Here is a 23,800-nt window from a genome sequence, read left to right on the forward strand (position 1 = left end):
TTAATATCCTCTTGGTTCAGTTTTGGATGATCATATGTGTCTAGAAATCTGTCTATTTCTTTAAGATTTTTTAATTTATTTGAATATGGTTTCTTGAAGTAGTCTCTAATGAGTTCCTGGACTTTGATGGTGTTTATTGTCTCCCCTTTGCATTCCTGATTCTACTAATTTGGGTTTTTACTCTCCTCATTTTAGTCAGGTTTGCCAGGGTTCTGTCGATCTTGTTTACTTTTTCAAAGAACCAACTTTTTGTTTCATTAATTCTTTGTATGGTTTTTTGGTTTCTATTTCATTGATTTCAACTCTCATTTTTATTATTTCTCTCCTTCTGTTTGTTTTGGGATTTGCTTATTCTTGTTTTTCTAGGAGTTTGAGATGTATCATTAGGTCATTGATTTGGGATCTTTCAGTCTTTTTAATGTATGCACTCATGGCTATGAACTTTCCTCTCAGGACTGCCTTTACTGTGTCCCACAAGTTCCAGTAGGTAGTGTTTTCATTTTCATTGACTTCCAGGAACTTTTTAGTTTCCTCTTTTATTTCATCAATGACCCATTGCTCATTAAGCAATGAGTTATTCAGTTTCCAGCTGTTTGCATGTTTTTTGTTTTTACTTTTGTTGTTGAGTTCCAGTTTTATTGCATTGTGATCAGATAGAATGCGTGGTATAATTTCTATTTTCTTATATTTGCTGAGGCTTGCTTTGTGCCCTAAGATATGATCTATGTTGAAGAAGGTTCCGTGGGCTGCTGAGAAGAATGTATATTGTGTAGAACATGGATGAAATGTTCTGTAGACATCAAGTAGGTCCATTTGATCTATGGTATATTTTAGATCTAGGATTCCTTTATTGATTTTTTTGTTTGGATGACCTATCTATTGATGATAATGGGATGTTAAAGTCTCCCATGACCACTGTGTTGGAGTAAATATATGCTTTTAGGTCTTTCGGAGTATGTTTGATGAACTTTGGTGCGTTGACATAGGGTGCATATAGGTTGATAATTGTTATTTACTTTTGGTCTATTTTCCCTTTTATTACTATGGAATGTCCTTCTTTATCTCGTTTGGTCAATGTAGGTTTGAAGTCTACTTTGTCAGAGGTAAGTATTGCTACTCCTGCCTGTTTTTGGGGGCCATTGGCTTGGTAAATCTTCCAGCCTTTCATCCTAAGCCTATGCTATTTCTGTCGGTGACATGGGTCTCCTGTAAGCATCAAATTCTTGGGTCTTATTTTCTCATCCAGTTCGTCAAATGGTGCCTTTTTATGGTGGAATTAAGTCCATTAACATTAATATTAGTACTGATAGGTATGTGGTGATTCCTGTCATTTAGTTGTCTTAGTTGTTTGAAGGTTTGATTGTGTGTACCTAAGTTGAGGTTACTCTCTACTTTCTTGCTTTTTCTTTTCCTGTAGTTTGGTGCTGCCTGCCCTTTCATGGTTATGTTGGGTTTCACTTTCTGTGTGCAGAATCCCTTGAAGAATCTTTTGTAGTGGTGGCTTTGTGGTCACATATTGTTTTAGTTTCTGCTTATCATGGAAGACTTTTATTGCTCCATCTATTTTGAATGATAGTTTTGCTAGGTAGATTATCTTAGGGCTGAAGTTATTTTCATTCAGTGCCCAGAAGATCTCACCCCAAGCTCTTCTTGCTTTTAATGTTTCTGTTGAGAAGTCTGCTGTGATTTTGATGGGTTTACCTTTGTATGTTACTTTTTTTTTCTCTCTTACAGCCTTCAATATTCTTTCTCGGTTTTCTGCATTTGTTGTTTTAATGATGATATGTCATGGGGTAGTTCTATTTTGGTCTGGTCTGTTTGGTGTTCTGGAGGCCTCTTGCATCTGTATGGGAACAGATTTCTCTAGATTTGGGAAATTTTCTGTTATTATTTTGTTGAATATATTACACATTCCCTTTGCTTGTACCTCTTCTCCTTCTTCAATGCCCCTGATTCTCAAGTTTGGTCTTTTGATAGAGTCAGTGAGTTCTTGCATTTTCTTTTCACAGGTCTTGAGTTGTTTAATTAATAGTTCTTCGGTTTTTCCTTTAATTACCATTTCATCTTCAAGTTCTGAGTTTCTGTCTTCTGTTTGTTCTATTCTGCTGGATTGGCCTTCCATTTTGTTTTGCAATTCTGTTTCTTTCTTTTTTCTGAGGTTTTCCATATCCTGGCTGGTTTCCTCTTTAATGTTGTCTATTTTCATCCTGAGTTCATTCACGTTTTTATTAATCATGTTCTTTGTTTCACTTTGGTGTTTATACAGTGCTTCTATGATTTCCTTTATTTCTTCTTTTGCTTTTACAAATTCTCTATTTTTGTTGTCTTGGAATTTCTTGAGTGTCTCCTGTACATTTTGGTTGACCATATCCAGTATCATCTCTATAAAATTCTCATTGATTACCTGTAGGATTTCTTCTTTTAAGTTATTCTTGGCAGTTTATCTTCATTATGTTGGACTCTTGATCTGAGTATATGTTTTCTTCATTTCCCTCTGGTTCCTGTACTTATTTTTTGCTGTGGGGAAACTGGTTTCCCTGTTTTTCCTGTCTTCCCATATTTGCCCTGGGTATTGCTATTGTCACTGTATTTTGTACAGTTAAGTATTTTCTAGCTTGTATTAATAACAATGGTGATATTTAGAATGAAAGGGTGAGAGGAGAGGGAAAGCAAAGAAGTTAAAGAATAAGGGAAAAACAAATAAACAAACAAGTAAAAAAACAACAAACAAACAAAAATTTCAAAGATATAAACAGGGAGAGGTGGTGTACTAATCAACAGTAAACTAAACAGGCATTAGAGAGAAAAAGAGAGGATTGAAAAAAAAATCTCCGAGTTCAAATGCAATAAAGTTTCAGTCTTAATAATTTCGGTATTTGTCCCTCAGCCTCCAATCCTGGAGATGGTGTTTCAGAAGCAGTTCTGTCATTGTCTCATCAAAGGGGAAAAAACCAAATAAACCAAAACAAAACAATACAAAAAACACCACAAAGTGTCCCAAGTTCAAATGCAATACAGTTTTAATCTTAATAATTTTGATTTTAGTCCCTTATCCTCCAATCCTGGAGATGGTATCTCAGAAATAGTTCTGTTGTCTCATCAAAGGGGAAAAAAAACCCAAATAAAACAAAAGAAAACAAAACAAAAAACACCACAAAGTGTCCTAAGTTCAAATGCAATACAGTTTTAATCTTCATAATTTTGATTTTAGTCCTTCATCCTCCAATCCTGGAGATGGTGTCTCAGAAATAGTTCTGTTGTCTCATCAAAGGGGAAAAAAAAAAACAAATAAAACAATACAAAGCAACAGCAACAAAAAACCCACAAAATGTCCCAAGTTCAAATGCAATACAGTTTCAGTAAGTTTTTCAGCATGCAGGTGTAGTTTGGTTGTTGTCTCATCAAAGGAAGAGAGAAAAAAAAGAGTCTGGAGACAGTTCTGTGAATCGCTATCTGAGGCTGCAGCTCAACTGCCCACTGCTGTCAGCCTGCTGTTGCTGGCGGCTTTATTTATGCAGATCTCAGGGGTGAGCTTAACACTCACCTGGCCCCTCAGGCTTTGTTTACTTAGAGTTCTCCTGGGTGCGACCACCACTGCTACAAGTTTTCCCCTTTCCAAGCACACTGGGGGAGGTGACACTGCACCAGCTTTCTCAGGCCAGCGTGTTCACATGGGAAGTGACACTTCCCCCCCTCCTGTGGAGTTTTTCTCCCACTGCCACTTTTACAAGCTTTCCTGCTCCTGGTTGCTGGGCATGTGCTGCTGCTCCTGCCTTCTCTGGCTGGCTTGTTTATTTACAGTTCCGTGAGGGATTTCTCCTCCCCCCCTTCAGTGGTCAGGGCACCCCACCCTCTTTGCTGTGTGTCTTTTTTGTTGTTATTGCTTATTCAGTTTTTTTTTTCTTTTTTCCCTGAGTGGGGGTCAGTCTGTCCAGGGGGCTATGCTGATCTGGCCCAGGGTTTTCTGTGGGAGTACCACATGCTGCTTAGCTCACCTTGTGGTCCACATCTTTCCAAGCAGTCTGGGCACTGGTGCCTGGCAGCATGGGAGCCCTCCTGATTTCTCCATTTAACGTGAAGTGGGGTTGCTATGCATGGCCTAGGAGTGTGGAGGAGTCAAATTTTGCCTCTTCTTGGTGGTTTTTCCTGTAAGGTGTATCTCCAGCATCTCTCCAAGATTTTACTTTAGGAAGCACACTCTCTGCTTCCTCCCTCTAGCCGCCATCTTCAATATATAACTTAATAAAATATTTAGGCTTTACTTTTCTTCCCACCTTTATTTGTGCTACCAGGACTTGATCTCAGGACCTACACATTGAGCCACTCCACCAGTCCTTTTTTTGTGATGTGATTTTTCAAAATAGAGTCTCGAGAACTTTTTGCCCAGGCTAGCTTCAAACTGTGATTCCTCCTGATTTCTGCCTCATGTTGGGATTACAGCTTATATTTTTCCTCTTTTATTATAACATGATGACAATAAATCACAAGTGTAACTCATAATATTGAAATAGATCTGTAATTCATAGCCATCTTATTCATTACATTTAATGAATTTCAGGACTTGAAATACACAAATTTTTAGTTAGGCACTTTTATTAGGAAGTCTCACTACTATATCACTTCACTGGGATTAGTAAAGTACAATTTGGTTCCACAGAAAACACACAGATTGGAACACACAAAAATATATGCACAATACAGAAAGGATATGAATACACATACCAAGCTTTGTGAAATTCAGATACAACATGTTTAAAGGGCAATAGCATTAAAAGCAGATATTAAAAAGAAAAAAAAGACTCAAAAACAGAAATGTAGGAAATCAATTCAAAGCATTTTTTAAAAAACCCTGAAAATTAAAACCAAATAAAATGGAAAAAGAAAATAAAAGTGAAATCAATATTGACCATGAACTTGAAGTTTTATAGGAAATGGGCAAATACAAAGACTCAGCTGTCTGAAATTAAAACAAGAAGCAATAGAAAGTATAAGACCATGTCAAAGAATATCCTATATCAAAGAATAATCCTGTCTAAAAAGCAAAGTCTAGATTCAAACTCTTCCCACAGAGAAAAGTAAAGACCCCAAGGGATCTACTGATAAATGTTTCCAGACTTTGGAGGAACAAATAACACAAATTTTGCAAACATTCATCCAGAGAATAAAAATGAAGCTCACTTTCTTTTTATGAAACTGGCAAAAACTGGTAGCAAACCCTGCCAAGGAATCTCAGCAAAGAAAAGTTCTAGACCAATGTCTTTTATGAATATAAATGCCAAGATCCTAAACAAAATATTTGTAAAATGAATTCAGTGATGTTAGAAAAAAATGCAACAAAATCAAGTCAGCCTTATTATAGGGATTCAGTCATAATTATATTCGAAACCAATCATTGCAATTCTCCCTATTAACATAATAAAGGTAAAAACTAAAATAGTCATTTTAACACATGTAGAAAATATTTGGTAAAACTTAGCATAAATTTCTTATGATAGAAAATTTAAGCAAAACAAGAACAGAAGCTAACTTCCTTTATCTGGTTAAGAATATCTGCCGAACATTGTAATTGTAAATTGTTGAAAATTTTTCTCTGAGATCAAGGATGAATACCTTGGGCTTTCAATCCAGTATTACAGTAGAGATCTTAATCAGTAACCAAAACAAAACATAAAAGAGTCAAGGAGTAGAAATAAATACATATAACTGTTATTTACAAATGACATTGCTATATATATAAACAAATCTGAAGTAAACTACTGACAAGATTTAGAAATAGTATCTTTCTCATGACAATATACCACATAGACCTGGAAATTTATGAAATCATACATATCCATACATCTGCATGATTCAACATGTATTCAATATGCCAAAAGCATTTGTAAAATGAATTTAAACTGTAACATTCCTAAAAGTGTCAATAAACATTGACTATTGAAGCATCAATCATGCAAAAAACTTGAATGTCTATACTGACAATAAATGCAATCAGTAAAACTGAAGAGCATCTCAATAAGAGATGCATATAAGAATCATAGGTTTGAGAGTTCAGTTCCTAAGTGGATCTTTAGAGTTAGCACAATCTTTTAAAAACTGCAGAACAAATTTTCAGAAATAGATAATTTTAAAGTTCATTTGAAAATGGTAATGCTAAGAATAAATAAAACCATCATTAACAATAGCAAAGAGGGAAAAATTGCATTACTAAATGTTCAGGTTTTTAATAAACAATTTAGAAAATGTGGTTTGATTGCAAGTATGGAGACAGAACAATGAAACAAAGTAGCAAATCCAGAAACAGAACTGCACATATATCAATGGCTGGTTTTAAATAAGGGGGTAGAGCAGATCAGTGGCAAGTTGTCAGTAAACATTGCTAGGACAATTGGCTACAAATACCTCTTCCAAGTTTTTTTTAACTACTCTGCCCCAAATCAATACAAAATTCTATTTCAAATAGTTCATAAATATTAATGTGAAAGGAGAAATATTTAAGGCATTAATAAAGGGTTGTCATACTATGACCTGCATGCAAAAACTAGCTTGCCACTTATTATAGTTGGGTCTGTAAGCTAAAAAGGGATTTTTAGGGTTAAAAAAATAGCAGAATAAGAATAGCATTTCATGATACCTAAAATTATATTAAATTCAAGTTCATTTTCTTTAAATAAAGATAAAATGAAACATAACCATGCTCATTGGGTAATTTTTATGGCTGCTTTATGTTACAATGTCAACCTTGAAAAGGTAAAACAGAAATGATATGGCCCACGAAGGTGAAATTTTACTGTCTTAATACAGAAAATTTTGCCAACCTCTACATTTTAAGATAAAATAGGAGAATAGTTGGGTCATCTTTGTGCTAATGAAAATCTATTAAACAGGAGTCAGAAAGCACTAGCCACAAAAGAAAAGGTGATATGGGGGTGATCTCGTTGCAACATCTGTCACCCATTGATTGCCAGGGTTGATTCAGCTGATCTGGTTAGCTAGGCAGGTGTCCCCTTCCTCCCTCACTGATCCACATGTCCCTCCCAAAACTGTGTGCTAAGTTGGAGAGGATTACTATCCCCACTAGAAGACTGCTCTTAGACTTCAGTATAAGAGTAGCTGCACTCTCCTGCTAGAACCTCCAAACAAGCTTTCAAAAAAGAAAAGATTAACAAATTAGCACACAGTAAATTGAGAATTCTATTTACTTAATGAATGAGCAGACAGTGTACATGGTATGAAAAATATTTGTAGTCATATGCAAAAGATTTCATAACCAAAACACAAAAAGAACACTCACCAAAAAACAACAAAAAGAGAAACAAATGAGAAAATTTAAATGTACAAAATTTGAACAAGAAATCTAATAGGAAGATCTTCAGATAACCAGCAAATATATGAAAAGGTGTTGAGTCATGGAAGTCATAAGAAAAAAACCAATATTTTAATAATAGAGAAATAGTGGAGCAAACACAGACATATAAAGAAAATTAAAAGGGTTAACAGTAATTATCTCAAATTCTAGAAACAATTGATCTCTTACATCTTCCTGGTGGGAAAGTAATTTTGTACAATTATTTTGAAAAACATTTTTTGTATTTGCCAAATTTGAAAACATATATAACCCATTCCTCATCCAATAAGACTACTCCTAGATACATGCTGGGAACAAAAGCACAGAAAGATATATACCACAGTGAACACATCATTATACAAAACATTGCTGAATTGAAGATAACCCAAATGTTCATGAGCTGTATACAGAATATACTGTAGAGTAATCAGACCATGGAATACTGACTACAAGAAAAAATTAATGAACAATTTCTCTGTGCACAAGCATGAAATAAAATAGACATAATATTGAGTGAAAGAAACCAGACACAAAAGGGGTCATTCTGTTAATTTAATTTATGTAAGATTCCAAACACTGGAAAAAATAGTGTTGGTGGCCATTTTTAGAGGGATGAAGAGGTTATTTGAGAGGGAAAAAAGAGACCGGTAGTGGTGTGCTTGGTTTGCTTGGTAGCTATTTGTATTCAAGATTCAACACTGATCTGTTTATTTTCAAACATGAAAGGATAAAACTTTATGAGGAAATTGCTGTGATGTTTATTTGAATTAGTCAAATAAATTTGTCTTATGAACTAAACTTTATTTGAAAAATCTTGGGCAAATTGGAGTCTACTGTGTCATCTTTCTCTGAAAATCCAAAGAAAAATATATTCTCTTCTTATTTTTACAAAGACAAGGAAGAGAGTCAATAACAATAGCATTTCAAGTAGCAACGTTCCAGACAAAAATGCTAACTGGAATTGATAGTATTAGATTGAAGCAGCTGTAGGAGAAGCAGAAAACTCATTCTGGCACTCATGTTAAGCAGTGTTATTAGGATACAGCTTATGTTCAATAAATATGATCCAAAGTTATTATTTACTATCTAAATTATTCTAAAATATTTCTTTCTTATATTTAACATCCTTATTATACTTTTTTGCAAATTATATTAAAGTTTTGAGAAAAGTAAATTGGTTTTTGGATGAATTAGATACAAAGGTACTTACCTTTTGGTTTCAGCTTATTACAAAATGTATTACAGAATGCAGAAAATAGTGTGCATTTCTAACAAACTGTAATGTGATATAGAAAATTGCAAATAAGTGAATTGAAAGAAAACATTAAAAAAATCTTCATGAGAAGTATGAAACATTCTCATGCAAGTGATTAGAGGATTTTCTGGCAGTCATGTTTAAGTTAAAACACATTCACTGAAATAATTTATATAACCATTTTTCCTTATCTTTATTGAAAAGAAAGTAAGCTACTTATTATCATCAATTAATTCCATATTTAAACAAACTGGGAAAGCACCTAAGATTCCTAAAGTATTAAAATTCTAGTGGAATCAAACCCATTTCATTTTCTTAAGTTGAAGAGAATCCACAGTGTACTCTGTAATTATAAAAGATATAAGGAATGAACTGGAATATTAGGTTATTATGAAAGGGGTTTCATGATACCTTGAAGAGCTGCAAGGTTTACCTGCACTTCATTTCTGGTTATAAGATTTCAGGAAGTAACCATACAGTAAACTTTTACATTTTATGCTTAGTGATTATTTCTAGGACAACCAATTCAGAACAGGAAAGCACTTGCTCCCATTTTAGTTGCAAAATTCAATTAATAATACAGACAGAACTCACAGCACGCATAAACCTACCAAAAGAAAGAATAATGAAGGTAAAAGGGAGCTGAATCAAAGCTAGCAATGTCTATCCCCTACACCTCAGTGTCCACTCACTGCTCAAAGTAGCAGGGCATGGGAGGCTAATAAGGAAGCCTGACCAAAATGGTGGACAATATTGACACATCCTCGAATACCCATTTGTGTTTAAAACCAAGATAGACAGAACAGAAAGCAGGTGGACACTGAGATGTCTGCAGGGCAGGGAACCAGAGTCACCTGCATCATTCTCATTTTTATTCTTCATCTTTTGAAAAGTATTTTCACTGAGAAAAAATTCTGAAACATGAGAATTCAAAGACTACTACAGAAAAATACAATAAAAGAATAATCTATACCACAGGTAAAATTAATAAAACATAGTTTTATTAATGTCAGGTTTTTGAGTTGTAACAAACATGCAGTAAGATTCTGACAAATATATAATTTTTTATAACTATAGACAAAATCAGAACAAGTAATATTCCCCACATTACAAATAAACATTTTGTCTTCAATCTCTTACCCTCACAAATTCTTGGACATGTGTGACTTGAGTTTGGTTGCTCTATTCATGTACCTTTACAAATGCCTGTTTTGCCTTTTCCAGAATGTCATATAAATAGAAGCACAGATATGTAACCATTTGAATATGACTTCTTTGACTCAGCTGAATGCGTTTGGGATATATACTTGTAATTGCTTCTATTTGTATTTGTTAATTCCTTTTTATAGATGAGTAGTACTCCATTTTAATGGATATACTATGTTTTATAAGTTAAAACAAACTCACCAAAGTAATTTATGTAATCAGTATTTATTGCTTGAAAATCATTAAACTGTTGCCAGTTTTGTAAATAATGAACAAAGTCAGTATAAATATTACCACACAAATTCTTGTGTGAACATATTTTCATTCCTCTGTGTAAATATCAAGGGTTAAGATTTCTTCATGATAGGATGAATGTTTAACTTTAAAATACATAGCAACTGTTTTATAAAAGGACTCTGCTATTCTAATCATGCTAGCAATGCACAGTGTGCCATTTGCGCACTCTGTCAGTACTAAATAACGGGCATTAATTTACCTAGTGACTAATGATGGTGAGTTTCTTTTTATCTTTTATTAGCTAAATGTTTATTTCTTTGAGTGAATAGTCTGTGTAAATCTTTTGCTCAAATTTCCTTATTTTTTTTCCTTATTGTTACTGAGTTTTGAAGTCTAGACAGTCTTATATCAAAAATATATTTAGCAATTATTTATTCTCAATCTGTAGCTCATTTTAAAATTTCTCAACAAAGTCACTTAAACATCAGAAGATTTTGAGATTGATAAAGTCACGTTTATCATTTTTTTCCTTTATGAGTTTTATATTTATTCTTGTATTATAGAAGAAAATATTTCCTGTCTTACAATGGCAAGATTTTTCTTCTAATATGTAACCTAGACATTGCAAAACTTCAGGTTTATCATTTATATTTATGATCCATTTACATCTTTATATGCTGTAGGTAGGTTTTTAAGTTTATATTTTTAAATATGGAGGCCTAATTCTTCCAGCATTCTTCATCAAAAAGACTATTCTTTCCAGGTATGGTGGTTCATGTCTGTAATCCCGCTACACAGGAGGCAGAGACAAAAAAATCATGAGTTCAAAGGTAGCCCAGGCAAAGTTAGTGATATCCTATCTCAAAAGTAAAATAAAAACAAAAGGGCTGTGGACATAGCATAACTGGTGGCACGCCTGTCTAGCAAACACAGGCCCTGGGTTTAATCCCCAGTACCTCAAAAAGAAAAATCACCTTTGTATCTTCATCATAATTCACAAACCATATTTACATGACTTCAAATTGATCTACATATGTATTTACTGACATCAAATTCTTGATTGCTATTGGAAATCTTGAAGTGAGGTAGTGTGAAAACTCTGTACTTGTATTAAAATTGTTTGGCTGCTCAAGTTCCTGTGATTTTCCATACAAATTTTAGAATTACCTTGATGATTTCTCTAATAAATACCACTAAAATTGTGATAAATCTATTGCACAATTGTGGGCAATAGTATCTTAATATTTACTCTTCCCATTCAAGAACATGGGCCTATTAGTATTTGTCTTAGCTTTCAGTTGCTGTGACAAAATACAACTTCAAAGGAGGAAAGATTTATTTTGAACCACGATTTCAGAGGTTTCCTCTATGGTCACTTGGCCCCATTGCTTGTGGACTTGGAGTAAGGAAACCCTTTATGGTGGAAGACTGTGGAGAAGGAAAACCAGTTCACCTGGAAAGCAAAGAGACAGAGGAATAGACTGGTGAATAATATCCTCTTGTAATGCCTGTCCTCAGAAAGTTAGACAACGTCTTCCCACCAAGCCCCACTTCTCAAAGGTTGCATGACCTGCCCATAGTGTCTCACACTGGCAACCAGGACCTCAAGACATGGGCTGTGGGGACTATTTCAGGTCCAAACTATACCAGTCTTTCAGTTTTCAGTACAGAAAGTTTACATGTATGCAGTTGTATTTAAAGCTATAAAATTCATCTTTTTGGTGCTATTAAAAAATCCAACTTTTAAGATTAGCTTCAATGTTTAATTGCTCATTGCTTTGCTTCATGCCTAGAAATGCAATTAATTTTTTGTTTTATTTTTAATAGACATAGTAAGTTTACAAATTTATGGGTACAATGTGATTGTTGATATATGTATACATCCTGTGGTAATCAAATAAGAATTATTAGAATACGATCTCAAACACATAATTTTTTTGATGAAACATGATTTTTGTATCTACTGACTTTCTTAAGATAATTTACTAGTTATTTCTGACTTTCGATAGAATCTTTGGGATTTTTTTCCACATAAAAACCATGTTTTCTTCAAATATAAATAATTTTACTTTTAAATGTAAAATTTTACTTTTATATGTTTTTAAAAAACATATAAACGTAATAGTTTTGTCATGTTATACCACCTGGACCTCCAATAAAATGTGGAATAGGAACAGGAGTGGTGACACTAGACATCCTAGGCATTCTCCCAGGCTGAGTACAAAAATTCAAAGGCTTTTATAATAAAGTATATTAATTATTAATCAAGATGATAGCTTTAGGTTTCTATTAGAAATGTATGATAAGCTTCAGGGCATGTTTTTCAAATGCATAGATTTTTGAAAGACTAATTTTAGAGTTATAGGAAAAAAAGGAATAGATAAAATATAGTACACAAAGTTCCCATTTCCTAATCCTCTGTATACAGTATAAGCTATTATTACCATCTTGCATTAGTGTTTATGTCTGCTACAAAAAGTGAAGCAACAGTAATACATCATTACTAATGAGAGTCCATAGTTTACCTCAAATTTCATTCTTTGTGTTACGTAGTTCTATGGACTTTGGCAAATGCATAAGCCATGTATCAATTCATTACTATATTCTAAAGAATAGATTTACCATCCTAAAAATCCTTCATGCATCCCTTATATCTCCCCTTCCTGCAAACTCCTTGGACCTTTTTACTGTTTCCACATTTTTCTCTTTTGTAAAATGTCATATAGTTGGAACTATAAAGTTTATAGACTATTCGACTGAATTCTTACACTTGGGAATATATATACAAGATTTCTCCATATATTTTCAGTTTGATAGTTCTTTCCTTTGAAAGCCAAGTAACTTTCATTCTAGTGGATGAAGCACGATTTGTCCATTCATTCACCTACTGAAAGATGTGACAATTATGGTAGTGTCTGTACCATTTTTTGTTCCCATTATTAATGAGTTAATTCCCTATTGCTCCACAAACCCATCAGCAAATAGTATTTTCAGGACTTTTTAGATTTTAGTCATTTAATAGCTTTGCAGTGACATCTCATCATTATTTGACTATATAGGATCATATATAATATCATATATTTGAATATACAGGATGCTATCTCTTCTCATGATTTTCACCTTCTCTATGTCTTTTCTTTTTTAGTGAAAAGTTATTTCAGATCTTTTGCATTTTTAAAAATTAGCGGTTATTTTCTTATTGCTGAGGTTTATGAGTTTATCAAATATTTTGGATATAAATCTTTTATCATACATATACTTTGAAAATATTTCCTTCAAGTTTGTAGTCTGCCTTCTTATTCTTTTAGCAATGTTTTTCACAGGGAAGAAAAAATTTAATTTTTATGATGTGCAGCTGATCCAAATTTTTCAAGGATCTTGCTTTTGGTGTTGTGTCTGGAAACATTACCAAGCCTAAGATCACCTAGGTATTAGACTGTGGAATCTTCTACAAGTTTTATAATTTTTAATTTTTTAAAATTAATATTTATGAAAAGTGCAAGTCTGTGTATAGATTCATGTTCTGTTTATATATGGACATCCAATTGTTCCAGCATCATTTCTGTTTTGTTGTTTGTAAAACAACATTTCCATTGAAAATTGTCTTTATTTCTAGATCAAAGATCATTTGACCGTATTTGTGTGGATCTATTTCTATATTTCCTATTCTGTTCCATTGTTCTATCTATGTTTGCACCCATAAATTCTGTCTTGATAATTCTAGCCTTTAAGAAAATCTTGAAATTGGGCAGACTGTTCTTTATTATTATATTCTTTATTCTGCATACCTGATTTCCATATAAAATTTAAAATAAGTTTAATGATTGATATCTACAAAATAAAATCCTGGGATTTCAGTTGAGATATCTTTAGTCTCTAGAAAAAAGTTCGTGAGAACTGATATCTTAACAATAGTGAGATTTCTAAATAGTGAGCATGGAATATCTCTTCATGTATTTATATGACCTTTGATTTTTATATCAAATTTTAAAAGGTTCTTTACTATGGATTCTTTACATATTCCTTTTGACATATACCTAAGTATTTCTTATTCTGTTTTGTTTTCTCTCTTTCTGTTTATCGTGTGTGTGTGTGTGTGTGTGTGTGTGTGTGTGTGGTCCTGGGGTTTAAGCTCAGGGCCTTCATCTTGAGCCACTCTACCAGCTCTATTTTTGGGATGGGGTTTTCCAAGATAGGATCTTGTGAACTATTTTGTCCAGGCTGGCTTCAAACTGTGATCCTCCTGATCTCCACCTCCTGAATAGCTAGGATTACAGACATGAGCCACAGGCACCTGGCTGTTTTTATTCTTGGTGATAATGTAAGTGTCACTAAGTTTATGTTCACAAGAGATATTGGGTTGGAGTTTTGCTTTCTTGAGATACCTTTTTTATAATTTTGACGTAAAAATGATATTATCTTTCCACAAGGAGAACTAAAGTGTTTGCTTCTGCTTTCTAGGAGAGCTTATAGAATTGATGTCAATTTTTTTCTTAAATGTTGGGTAGAATTCACCAATAAATCTGTGGGGAGCATATTATGAAAAGCCCGTGAGAACTTGACATAAGCACAGCTGTGTCCAATAATCGGCAGGCTGAGTTTGGCACAGCCCCAGCTGCAGAAAAGTGCAAAATGCAGCACAGCTGCTTTTCCTAAGTTGTTTACATTCAGAGAAGTAGAAACACAGGTTTCTCTTGTTTCAATGGCAGTGCCCCTCCCCAAGAACTTTTGCTCCATCTCATTGTTTACCACTGGATATAAAAGACTCACTGAAGGAGGAGGTGAGGTTTTTTGATGGAAATTTTTGATTGGCTGCTGCTGATGCTGCTGCTGACTATCTCCACCAGAGCAGATTTCTGCACCAAGAACTTTATACATAGGCTTTAGAAAAGCTAAACTAAAGAAAACATGGGACAGTGCAAGTCTGCGGACCAAGACCTTAAGAGTTATGCTAATGTAGTTTTTAGATGTGCTGCTGTTGTTTGTCTGCAAGTCTGAGCACTGAGACTTTAAGAGAGAACATGGGCCAAGACTTTAAGAGAGATTAAAGAAAACCTGGGACAGAGTGAGTCTAAGGAAAGGGACTTTAAAGAATAGAAAAGAAGCAAGGTTTTAAAGAATAGTAAAGAAGCAAAGCCTTCAAAAATAGAGGAGAAAAGAAGCGAAGTAAAAGAAGAGAATAATAGAGAAAAGAAGCAATGAGGCTGCTGTGCATCTCCATCCAAGCACCCAGCACACCTGGCCCCAGCTTTATGCTTGTCTGTTTTCTATCATTTGTCCTTTCTGCATCTCTAGTCACCCTCAGTTAGGTTCAGTAGTAACAGAGCTCAAGAAAGCTTGCTACATAAATCCATTTCCTTCTTGAAAAGTTGTTAAATTTTCTTGGAATTTCATTAAGAGATATAGTCTCATTCAAATTATCTATTTGCTCTTGGATGAGTTTTGGTAGTCTATATTTTTAAGGAATTGTGACATTTCATCTAAGCTTCCCAAATTATTAGTATATAGTTGTTCATGTTTGTTTACCAATTGTCCCAAACTGCAATAGTGGATTTGAATATGTTTTCTTGAAGTTCTACTAAAGTTTACTTCCTGGACTTCCTATACAGAAGATAATTCTGTTGTAAAAAGCATACATATTAAGGATTAATGTTTCTTTTTGGCGAATTCATCCTTTTGCTATAATATAATGTATTTTTATCCCTGATAATATTCCATATTTTGAAATGTTTTTTTGGGGGGGGCATTTATATGACTACTTTACCTTTTAGTAATTAATACCAGCATCCTATATTTTTCTCTATCCTGATGCAAGTCTTGTCTTTCCCAAGGATTAGGATAGCCTATTTTCTACTCTAGCTAAAAAATCAGAGTCCTTAAGATGGTAGCAAGATTCTGAAGAGTTGCAGGGATTCTATGAATCTATGAGCCACTTGACCTCCAGTTTGTCAGGCAGATTAGAAGAAATTAAGTCAGATAACAGTGAATATAAAGGGAACCCTTTCTGTTTCCTCACTCCACATTCTTTTCCTCATCCACTTTTATCATTAAGTACATGTGTGCTGTAGTATTAACAGTCTATGAATTCATGATGAAATTTTGCACTGTTTATATCCCAAACAACAAGATGGCTCAAGTTCTCTTCCGTACTCAAGAAACAAATGGTGATAGCCTCCTAGGTTAACTCTTGGAGGTATATGGAGTTATGATCCATTACCTTGAGGACCTCTCTTCATTGTAAACTGAAGATCTCTAGTACACAAAGAGAATAATTTGCACTCCAAAATTTGGGGTTTTCAAGGAGGCCCAAGAGACAAAAGAAGTCAGAGCTGGGCATGGGGTTCATGTGTATAATCCTGGCATGTGGAAGGTGAAGGAAGGAGGATCTTGAGTTCAAGGCCAGCCTGGGCTGCACAGAGAGACCCTGAATTAAAAATAAAAAAGTAAAACTAAAGAAAAACCAAAAGAAGTCAGTAGCCTCTTTCCCCTTTATAAACAAAGAAAAATTTTTTAAATTTTGCCTTTATAGAAATCTTAGAGGATCTGATAATGCTCCTGTTGCTACTCCTGACTTTCATACAAGCTCATTTACTTCCCTTTACTTTATTTACAGTTTGAGTTCATATATGACTTATTTTAAACAGTAGAAACCATGAGTGACTGGGGTAGAAAGCATCTACCTGAAAATGAGTTCTATATGCTTTTCCTATATGCTCTGGGTCATAATGCACCATCAACTAACTCTAGTCTTTTCTAAATGTTTCTACTTGGAATTCCAAATTGGGCTTCATGTTATTGAAAAGGACCCTTATTTCCAGTTTCTATACATAGCTGACCTGCAGTTTTCCTTGTTGATACTTTTGCCATAAGAGTTTTTTTTTCTAAGTCACCATTCCACTAATATCATAATTTGTTGAGCATCTTAATCCTTCTAGCATATCTGTATATTTATCTCAGCCCCAATAGTCTGCCTTACTTAGCCTCAAAGCTTTTTTTTTTCTTTTCTCCTTATGGATGTTAAAACTGAATATTTGTACAATGCCTAGGTCACATTCAAGTTCAATGTTTTCCATTTGTTTTGTTAAATTCCTTTTCTCTCTATTTTTGGCACCCACAGGTTTCTTTCTCATTTTGAACCTAACTATCTACCTTTCTATCTATCTATATTCTATAATTTATCCTGCAATTCTAGATATTTTAAAGGTTTTAAAGAGAGTATTTATCATATTCATAAGTCCCCTATTAGACTTTGAAATATTTTTATTTCCTTTTTTATTCTCTTTCTCCCTGTCAGACACATTAATACATGCTACTTATATTGTATTGCTCATTTGTCTGCCATTAATTCCTTTATAGTTATAGAGAATCTCTCTCTCCTTATCAAAGGGTAGAAGTGAGAGCAGATAGATATCTAATCAATTCTTCTCCTTATATTTCTAAGTATACACTTACAAACTTTCTTGAGTGTCCCAAGAACTAAACTTTAAAAATGTTAAGTTCATGTAGATAAAATGATGCCCTGTTTCTCAAATTTTGGGTCAATGTAGTAATCAGTATAAAGGCAAGTATACTTGCAATAACTTTACCAGTATTATTGTTATGATAGAAATTTGTACAGAATTATTTTGATCTAATGTTGTGTTTAACCAATTAGGAGCAGTGTGTGTGTGTGTGTGTGTGTGTGTGTGTGTGTGTTGGGAGGAGGAGAACATAGAGAATTGGAGGTAGTGTCTTCAGACTTTGTAAAGAAAAATAAGAGGTTTAGGAAGAACAAAAAGGGTTGAAAATCAGCTAGGATAATAGGAAAAACACATACACATCAGTACAGAGATAAAAAAACCATGTGCATGGTAAGCAATTTTGTAGCTACTTCACTGTGATAGTGGCTAATATAAAACAGCCCCTTTATAGCATCTCTTCCTCCTAAGAGATCATAATACCTAAGAAGTACTCTGTCATTAGTGGGACAGTAAATTTCTCAACTGAAGTCTCTGTCACAGAGAATTCAGGAACTTGTCCATAATACAATTGGAGATGTTTCATCAAATTCTGAATGTGTCTATTCAGAAAAGTCACAACGTGGATCTGCCTCCAGTCTGAGGCCATGTTACAGTTTGCACCTCTGCTTCCCTAAAAATGCACTGGCATTGCCAGGGTCAATGAACTGCAACATTAAGACTGTCCACTCCATCTCCAATAAGATAAAAGCCTTTGTCACTGGAGGTTTTATGAACAAATGGACTTCTTTCCTGAGGTAGGGATGATTCCCTTCTCAAAGTGAAGATGGGATTTTATACAATGTAGGCTTAAATCTATTCAAACTTGCCCTAATCACAGGCTACAACTAGCCAGGGGATCTTCTTGGCTGCATAAAAATTATTTCTAAATACAATGTTGAACTCATGAAAAATTCTGTGACTCCAAAGGAAAATAATCTACAAACAGAACTTGTGGCAAGGCTTTCTTTTATTGCTTTTAAAATAAATCATGTCATCTAATATTTCAATTGAGTCTAGAGGTAGTAAATTAAAAATGGATAGACAGATCTCCAAATCCTATTGCTTCTAAAATAATGAAAGAAGAATCATTCAACATTCATATAATTAGTTTGACAGTACAACCAGCTGGGACATTTGAAAAACTCTAGAAAACTTCAGTTTAAAATAGCACCTGTTAGTAAGATCCGTAGTAAGATTTTTAAAGTTTCAAAGATTGGGAGATGAATTGTTCTGTAAGTACAGTCAATGATAAGATTCCAAGTAGAAGCCTTATATTATCACATATCAACCAGAAGTCCTTTGGGTTTTTTTTTTTTTTCATATTTTGCACTTTTTTAATCTCTAGAGCTAAAATTTTAAGACAATTCTATCTTCCTGTGATGCAGGTACACAATAGAAGTGTCTGCAGGGAACATAAGAGGGGTGCATAAACCATTTACTTGGGAAAAGAATTATGCAGCAAAGAGTTATTTAATGCTTATCTTATACCAAACAGCTTAGTAATGGTTCAGTAAATATGGCAGTTGCCAGAGAAACTAAAGCCAATCTAGTTTAATATTTTAATTCAGCCTCAGTAAACTATTAGTGATATGTAGATGTAACAACCAATGTGTTTAAGACAGGAATGTGTCCTTAATAAGTAAACATTTAAAATCAAATGATTTATTTTTTATATAATAGTTTATCAGTTTTATGATATAACTTTTAACTTTTCCAAACTGCTCAACCCACTAAACAAATGTTTTATTTGGCGGTACTAGGGATTATACTCAGGGCCTCCCACATGTTAGGCAGGTGCTCTGCCACTTGAGCCATGCCTCCAGCCCTTTATGCTTTAGTTATTTTTCAGAGAGGGCCTTGAGTTTTTGCCCAGGGTCAGCTGGCCTTGGACCAAGACCTTCCTTCCTATGCCTTCTGCAGAAACTGGGATTATAGATGTGTAATATCAAACCCAGAACAACTTTTTTGAGTAGTACTCTGATTATTACAATACTATAATTACAATATAATTATATGACACAAAAATATATGATAATATAATTATAATACTATAATAATTACTATAATTATTATAATTCAGATTCATAGAATCGCAATTAGTATTTAGTCAATGTATTTTATATCTATGACTATATTTGTGACTATGATTATAACATTATTTATCATTCTTAATCATGTGTGTCTTTGCTATTTTTTCATGCCAGGATAAAAATTATTTAACTATTAAACCAGCATGTAGTTTTGGATTCACATAGTCTTCCTGTTCTCAAATTTCTACTTTATTCACTTCAGCTTGTATATTTATTAACTTACTTTTCCTTATTTCTCTAAGCTATTTTGTTCTTTTTCTTAAAAGGCACATGGGTTAAAATTTTTAACATGAACACTAAAAATTTGTTTTTCACAGTTGTAGGAATCAAAACTAGGACTGTGTGCATTCTAGACAAGCATTCAACCCCTGAGCTATGCCCCTAGTCCAAGAAATTTCTTAATAATAGGAATATGTAACTTTAGATGCTTTTCTTCATCTGTGAACAGACCTTCCTATGTCTCACAGAGTTTATACATACATTTTATTCAAAGATTATATAATTTTAGTTTTTTCCCTAGGAATTATTTCTTAATTTCTAAATAAAATTTAATTTTATTTACTTATGTAAATTTATTTTATTAGCATACAATAGTTGCACAGGGGGATACATTGTGACATCAACACATGTGCTTATAATACATCCTAGTTAGAGCTACCCTCTCCATCTTTCTCCATCCTCCCCCTTCTCCCTTCTTAGAACAACCTAAATAGGCTTCATTCATTTATTTTCATATATTAATACAAAATACATCCATCACATTCACTTAATTCACCCTTTCCTTATGCTCACGCTCCTCCCACTGGTGTAAAATTTCATTTTAGGATAAATTTCCAATCTTATTTTTTCTGAGTGTTATTGGATTATGATTACAGGATGGGTCAAGCTCTCTCTCTCTCTCTCTCTCTCTCTCTCTCTCTCTCTGTCTCTCTCTCTCTCGTATTCAATTATCTAGTATATAAATATCTACTATAAAAATATAACTATGTATCTATATTGTAAGCCACCAACAATGCAGTGAGCATTCTTTCATTTTGTCTCAGTTTTTAGAAATGCTGTTACATCATTACCTCAATGCTCTCCTTCATTGACAGGTTGAATCCCTATATTCCATTTCTCTTGTCTCCTGTTAGGTCCCCTGTTATTTGACTACCTGTTGTTTCAGATTAGAATCTTAATTTGTGAGTTTCAGTAGACCTTTGAGTGAAGTTAGGAAAAGCATTCTCTGCTGTGTGCCTGGTTTGAAGCGATTGACCAACTTTCAATCTGTGATTACACCACTAGCCTAGGGCCACCTTTGAAGTAAGGGAAAGAGGTCTCTTCTTTAGCTCCTCTTTGGATGCTTGGAGACCCAGCAGCTTGGTGTACTTAAGAGGGCCGGTGTCAGCCTTTTCACTGAGAGACTTACAGATCTCTATGGACTCAGTTCTTCTTACAGTTCCTGTCGCTGCACCTGAGCAGTCTGACCCAATACAAGACCCTCCACAGCCAGGACCCAGAACCCACCCTCTCGGTCTGGCTGCCCAGAGGCCTAACAAATACCAGACTACTTGCTGATCTTCCCCGCAGGTGGCCCCAGAGAAGGAAATTTGATGAGTGGAAAAGAAACCACAAGCACAGTTTTACCAGAGCATCTTTTCTTGAGTTTATTAGAAATAAGTTTCTTAAACAATTGCAACTTAAATAACTTTAAAACAAGAAATGCATTAGCATCTTTATTACAAATGTAATTGCTTTTCTTTTATTTTTCTTCTTGGGGATAGGGTCGCTAGTTAAAATACACCACTGTAAAATCTGCAATTTAAATTTCATTTCATGCTGCATTGTAGAAATGGTTTACACAAATAACATCCATTAATCATTTAAAACAAAGGTTAAATGTAAATTAGGATCCTATTTATTTCTATGATTATTTATGGTTTTCTGGTAAAGTATGATTTTTTTCTGAGTGTGAAAGAATTAATGTTTTTGAAAGTAAAATACTTTCAATCCGAAATTGATAACTTACAGAAATAAATCGACCTGGAAAGAACATCATATATCACAAACTGCATTTGAAGCTAAGAGTAAGCTAGCACTGACTCACAAGTTCAATTATGTTACAATTTAATTGTAAAATCTCTTTCTTTAGGAGTCTTACCTGCTGGCATTAAATTACTACATGGAATACAATTTTGAGGAAAATGATATCTTTTGGGTGACTGCAATTTTTTGAAAAGAATTATTGTATTTGTTTATTCAACAAAAGAAAGGAGTAAAAAGAAGAATTAACACCAGGATAAGTTAGTAAAGGCTATGAATATTATATAGCTGTAAGCTGCATTGACAAAGGGACAAAGAACCTGGATAAACAACTTGCTTTAGTGGTTTTATGAACTACTTATCTCTTCATTAGGAAAAAACCTTGAGTAAAACACCTTTTGAAAATCATTCTAAACTATTACCCTTGAGTAACCACAATTAAAATATGTTTATTTTTTCATGTTTTCTTTTCAAGATGACAGTTTAGACTTCAGGAAATAATTTAAATAATTTCGTATTTTTTCATTTGTTCAAAATGCAAGCATGAGTACTGTTAAAGTTATCTAAAATAAACTAGGGTTTTGATGCACAAGGACCCAGAAATAATAACTATCATAGTTATGAAAGAAGAGCAAAATAACAAAACATGAAATAATCATGTTTATTTCAACACTCACTAAAATTCTATGTTACCAAGCTGCTTTCTTTATATGGCTTGTAAAGGGAATATTAAGCAGGGATACTTATATGATGCTGCCCTATCTAGATGCTTAAAATAATGTGGTTTAGGATAATTATGCCTTTTTGTTAGTTTTCTGAATATGTTTGTGTAAAGAAATTCTAAAAAAGAATTGAAGTTATAATAGGAAGATACCATTTGCAAAGCAACAATAACACCTAAAATGTTGAATGAGAATTTTTCATTGTATGTGATGTCATTTTAACAAATCATAATTGTACTATCCATTCAGAAAATTTGGTTAACTAGGATACAAATTTTAAATATCTGAAGCAAATTTCAAATAACTCTTTTAATGGCTTTGTATTCATATTATTTCAAAATCATGTTATACACAATTGGATATATAGATATGTAAACATATCTATATATGTTTGTAGCTCATTGTCTCATTTAGAAATCACATTTTAGTCGTACGCTGTTCATCTTTCTGTCTGCCAATGTTCTACCAAGAAGGAAAGTGTATTTTTTTCCTTCTGATGAAGTAATAGTCAAAATGCGTTGATATATTTTATAAGCTAGATTACCCAACATGTGTCATTTAGAAAATGGAGATAAATGAATCAGTTTCCAGAAATTAGTTTCAGGACTTTTGTAATAGCAAAAATTCTTTTCCTTTGTAATAGCAAAAATTCTTAAAGCAAAACCGATCAACCCAAGTTTCAGTTTGAAATGTAGGTCACTATGACTCTCTAAAAATAATATGACTCAAAGTTGATCCTTCATAACTTAATCTTCAAGATGAGCAAAATCAGTATTTTACTATCTCCTGCAAACATGAGCAGGATGTGTGAGAAACACATACGAGAAAACTTTACAAATTAATTTACCTCTGAGAACAAATGTCACACAAAGTACATTTTTGATACTCTCCTGAAAGGACAAACATCAGCCCTTGAACACCATATGTGGTCTGCATTATGGCTTCTTGGCACCAATCCATAATCTGTTTCCAGCAGTTACCGTTTCAAAAATTTATGAGAACCTGGAAAGTACAGAAGGGTTAGGGAAGCCACTTGAGTTCTGCTTATTAGCATACTCATTAAGCCTAATCAATAATTGATGAACCATTTGTGGGAAACATATGGATAAAATTACATCTTGGCTTAGACCATTCACAAAAGTCACAAGTCTTTTGCTCCTTTGTTTGCTGTGCACACATGATGTCAAAACTGATTCCATAACAAGTAACTGAAAAAATTTCAGCTTTCATCTCTACACAGGCCCAAATTATAATGTATTACATATTACATGTATTTTTAAATATTTAAGAAGCTACTGAAATATAAAATTAATGAGATATAAGAACTTTTTAAATATTTCAAATAGCTCTTAATAAGTACTTACAAAATTTTTAAAAAGCACTTATATTTGAAATTTAGTGATGACAAAAATATTAGGCTATCT

At 33.5% G+C, this 23,800-nt stretch overlaps 1 long non-coding RNA gene across 1 annotated transcript in view; it reads left to right on the plus strand.

The window, feature by feature from the left end:
* Nucleotides 1–10,250: 10,250 nt before the first annotated feature.
* The window catches only part of LOC141414080 (uncharacterized), a 194,169-nt gene continuing 180,619 nt past the window's right edge, over nt 10,251–23,800 (plus strand). The window contains exon 1 of the long non-coding RNA XR_012439175.1: nt 10,251–10,318. This is a non-coding gene — a long non-coding RNA (uncharacterized lncRNA). The remainder of the gene's footprint in view (nt 10,319–23,800) is intronic.

Source organism: Castor canadensis, chromosome 11, assembly GCF_047511655.1.
Source record: "Castor canadensis chromosome 11, mCasCan1.hap1v2, whole genome shotgun sequence".
Classification (NCBI taxonomy): Eukaryota; Metazoa; Chordata; class Mammalia; order Rodentia; family Castoridae; genus Castor; species Castor canadensis.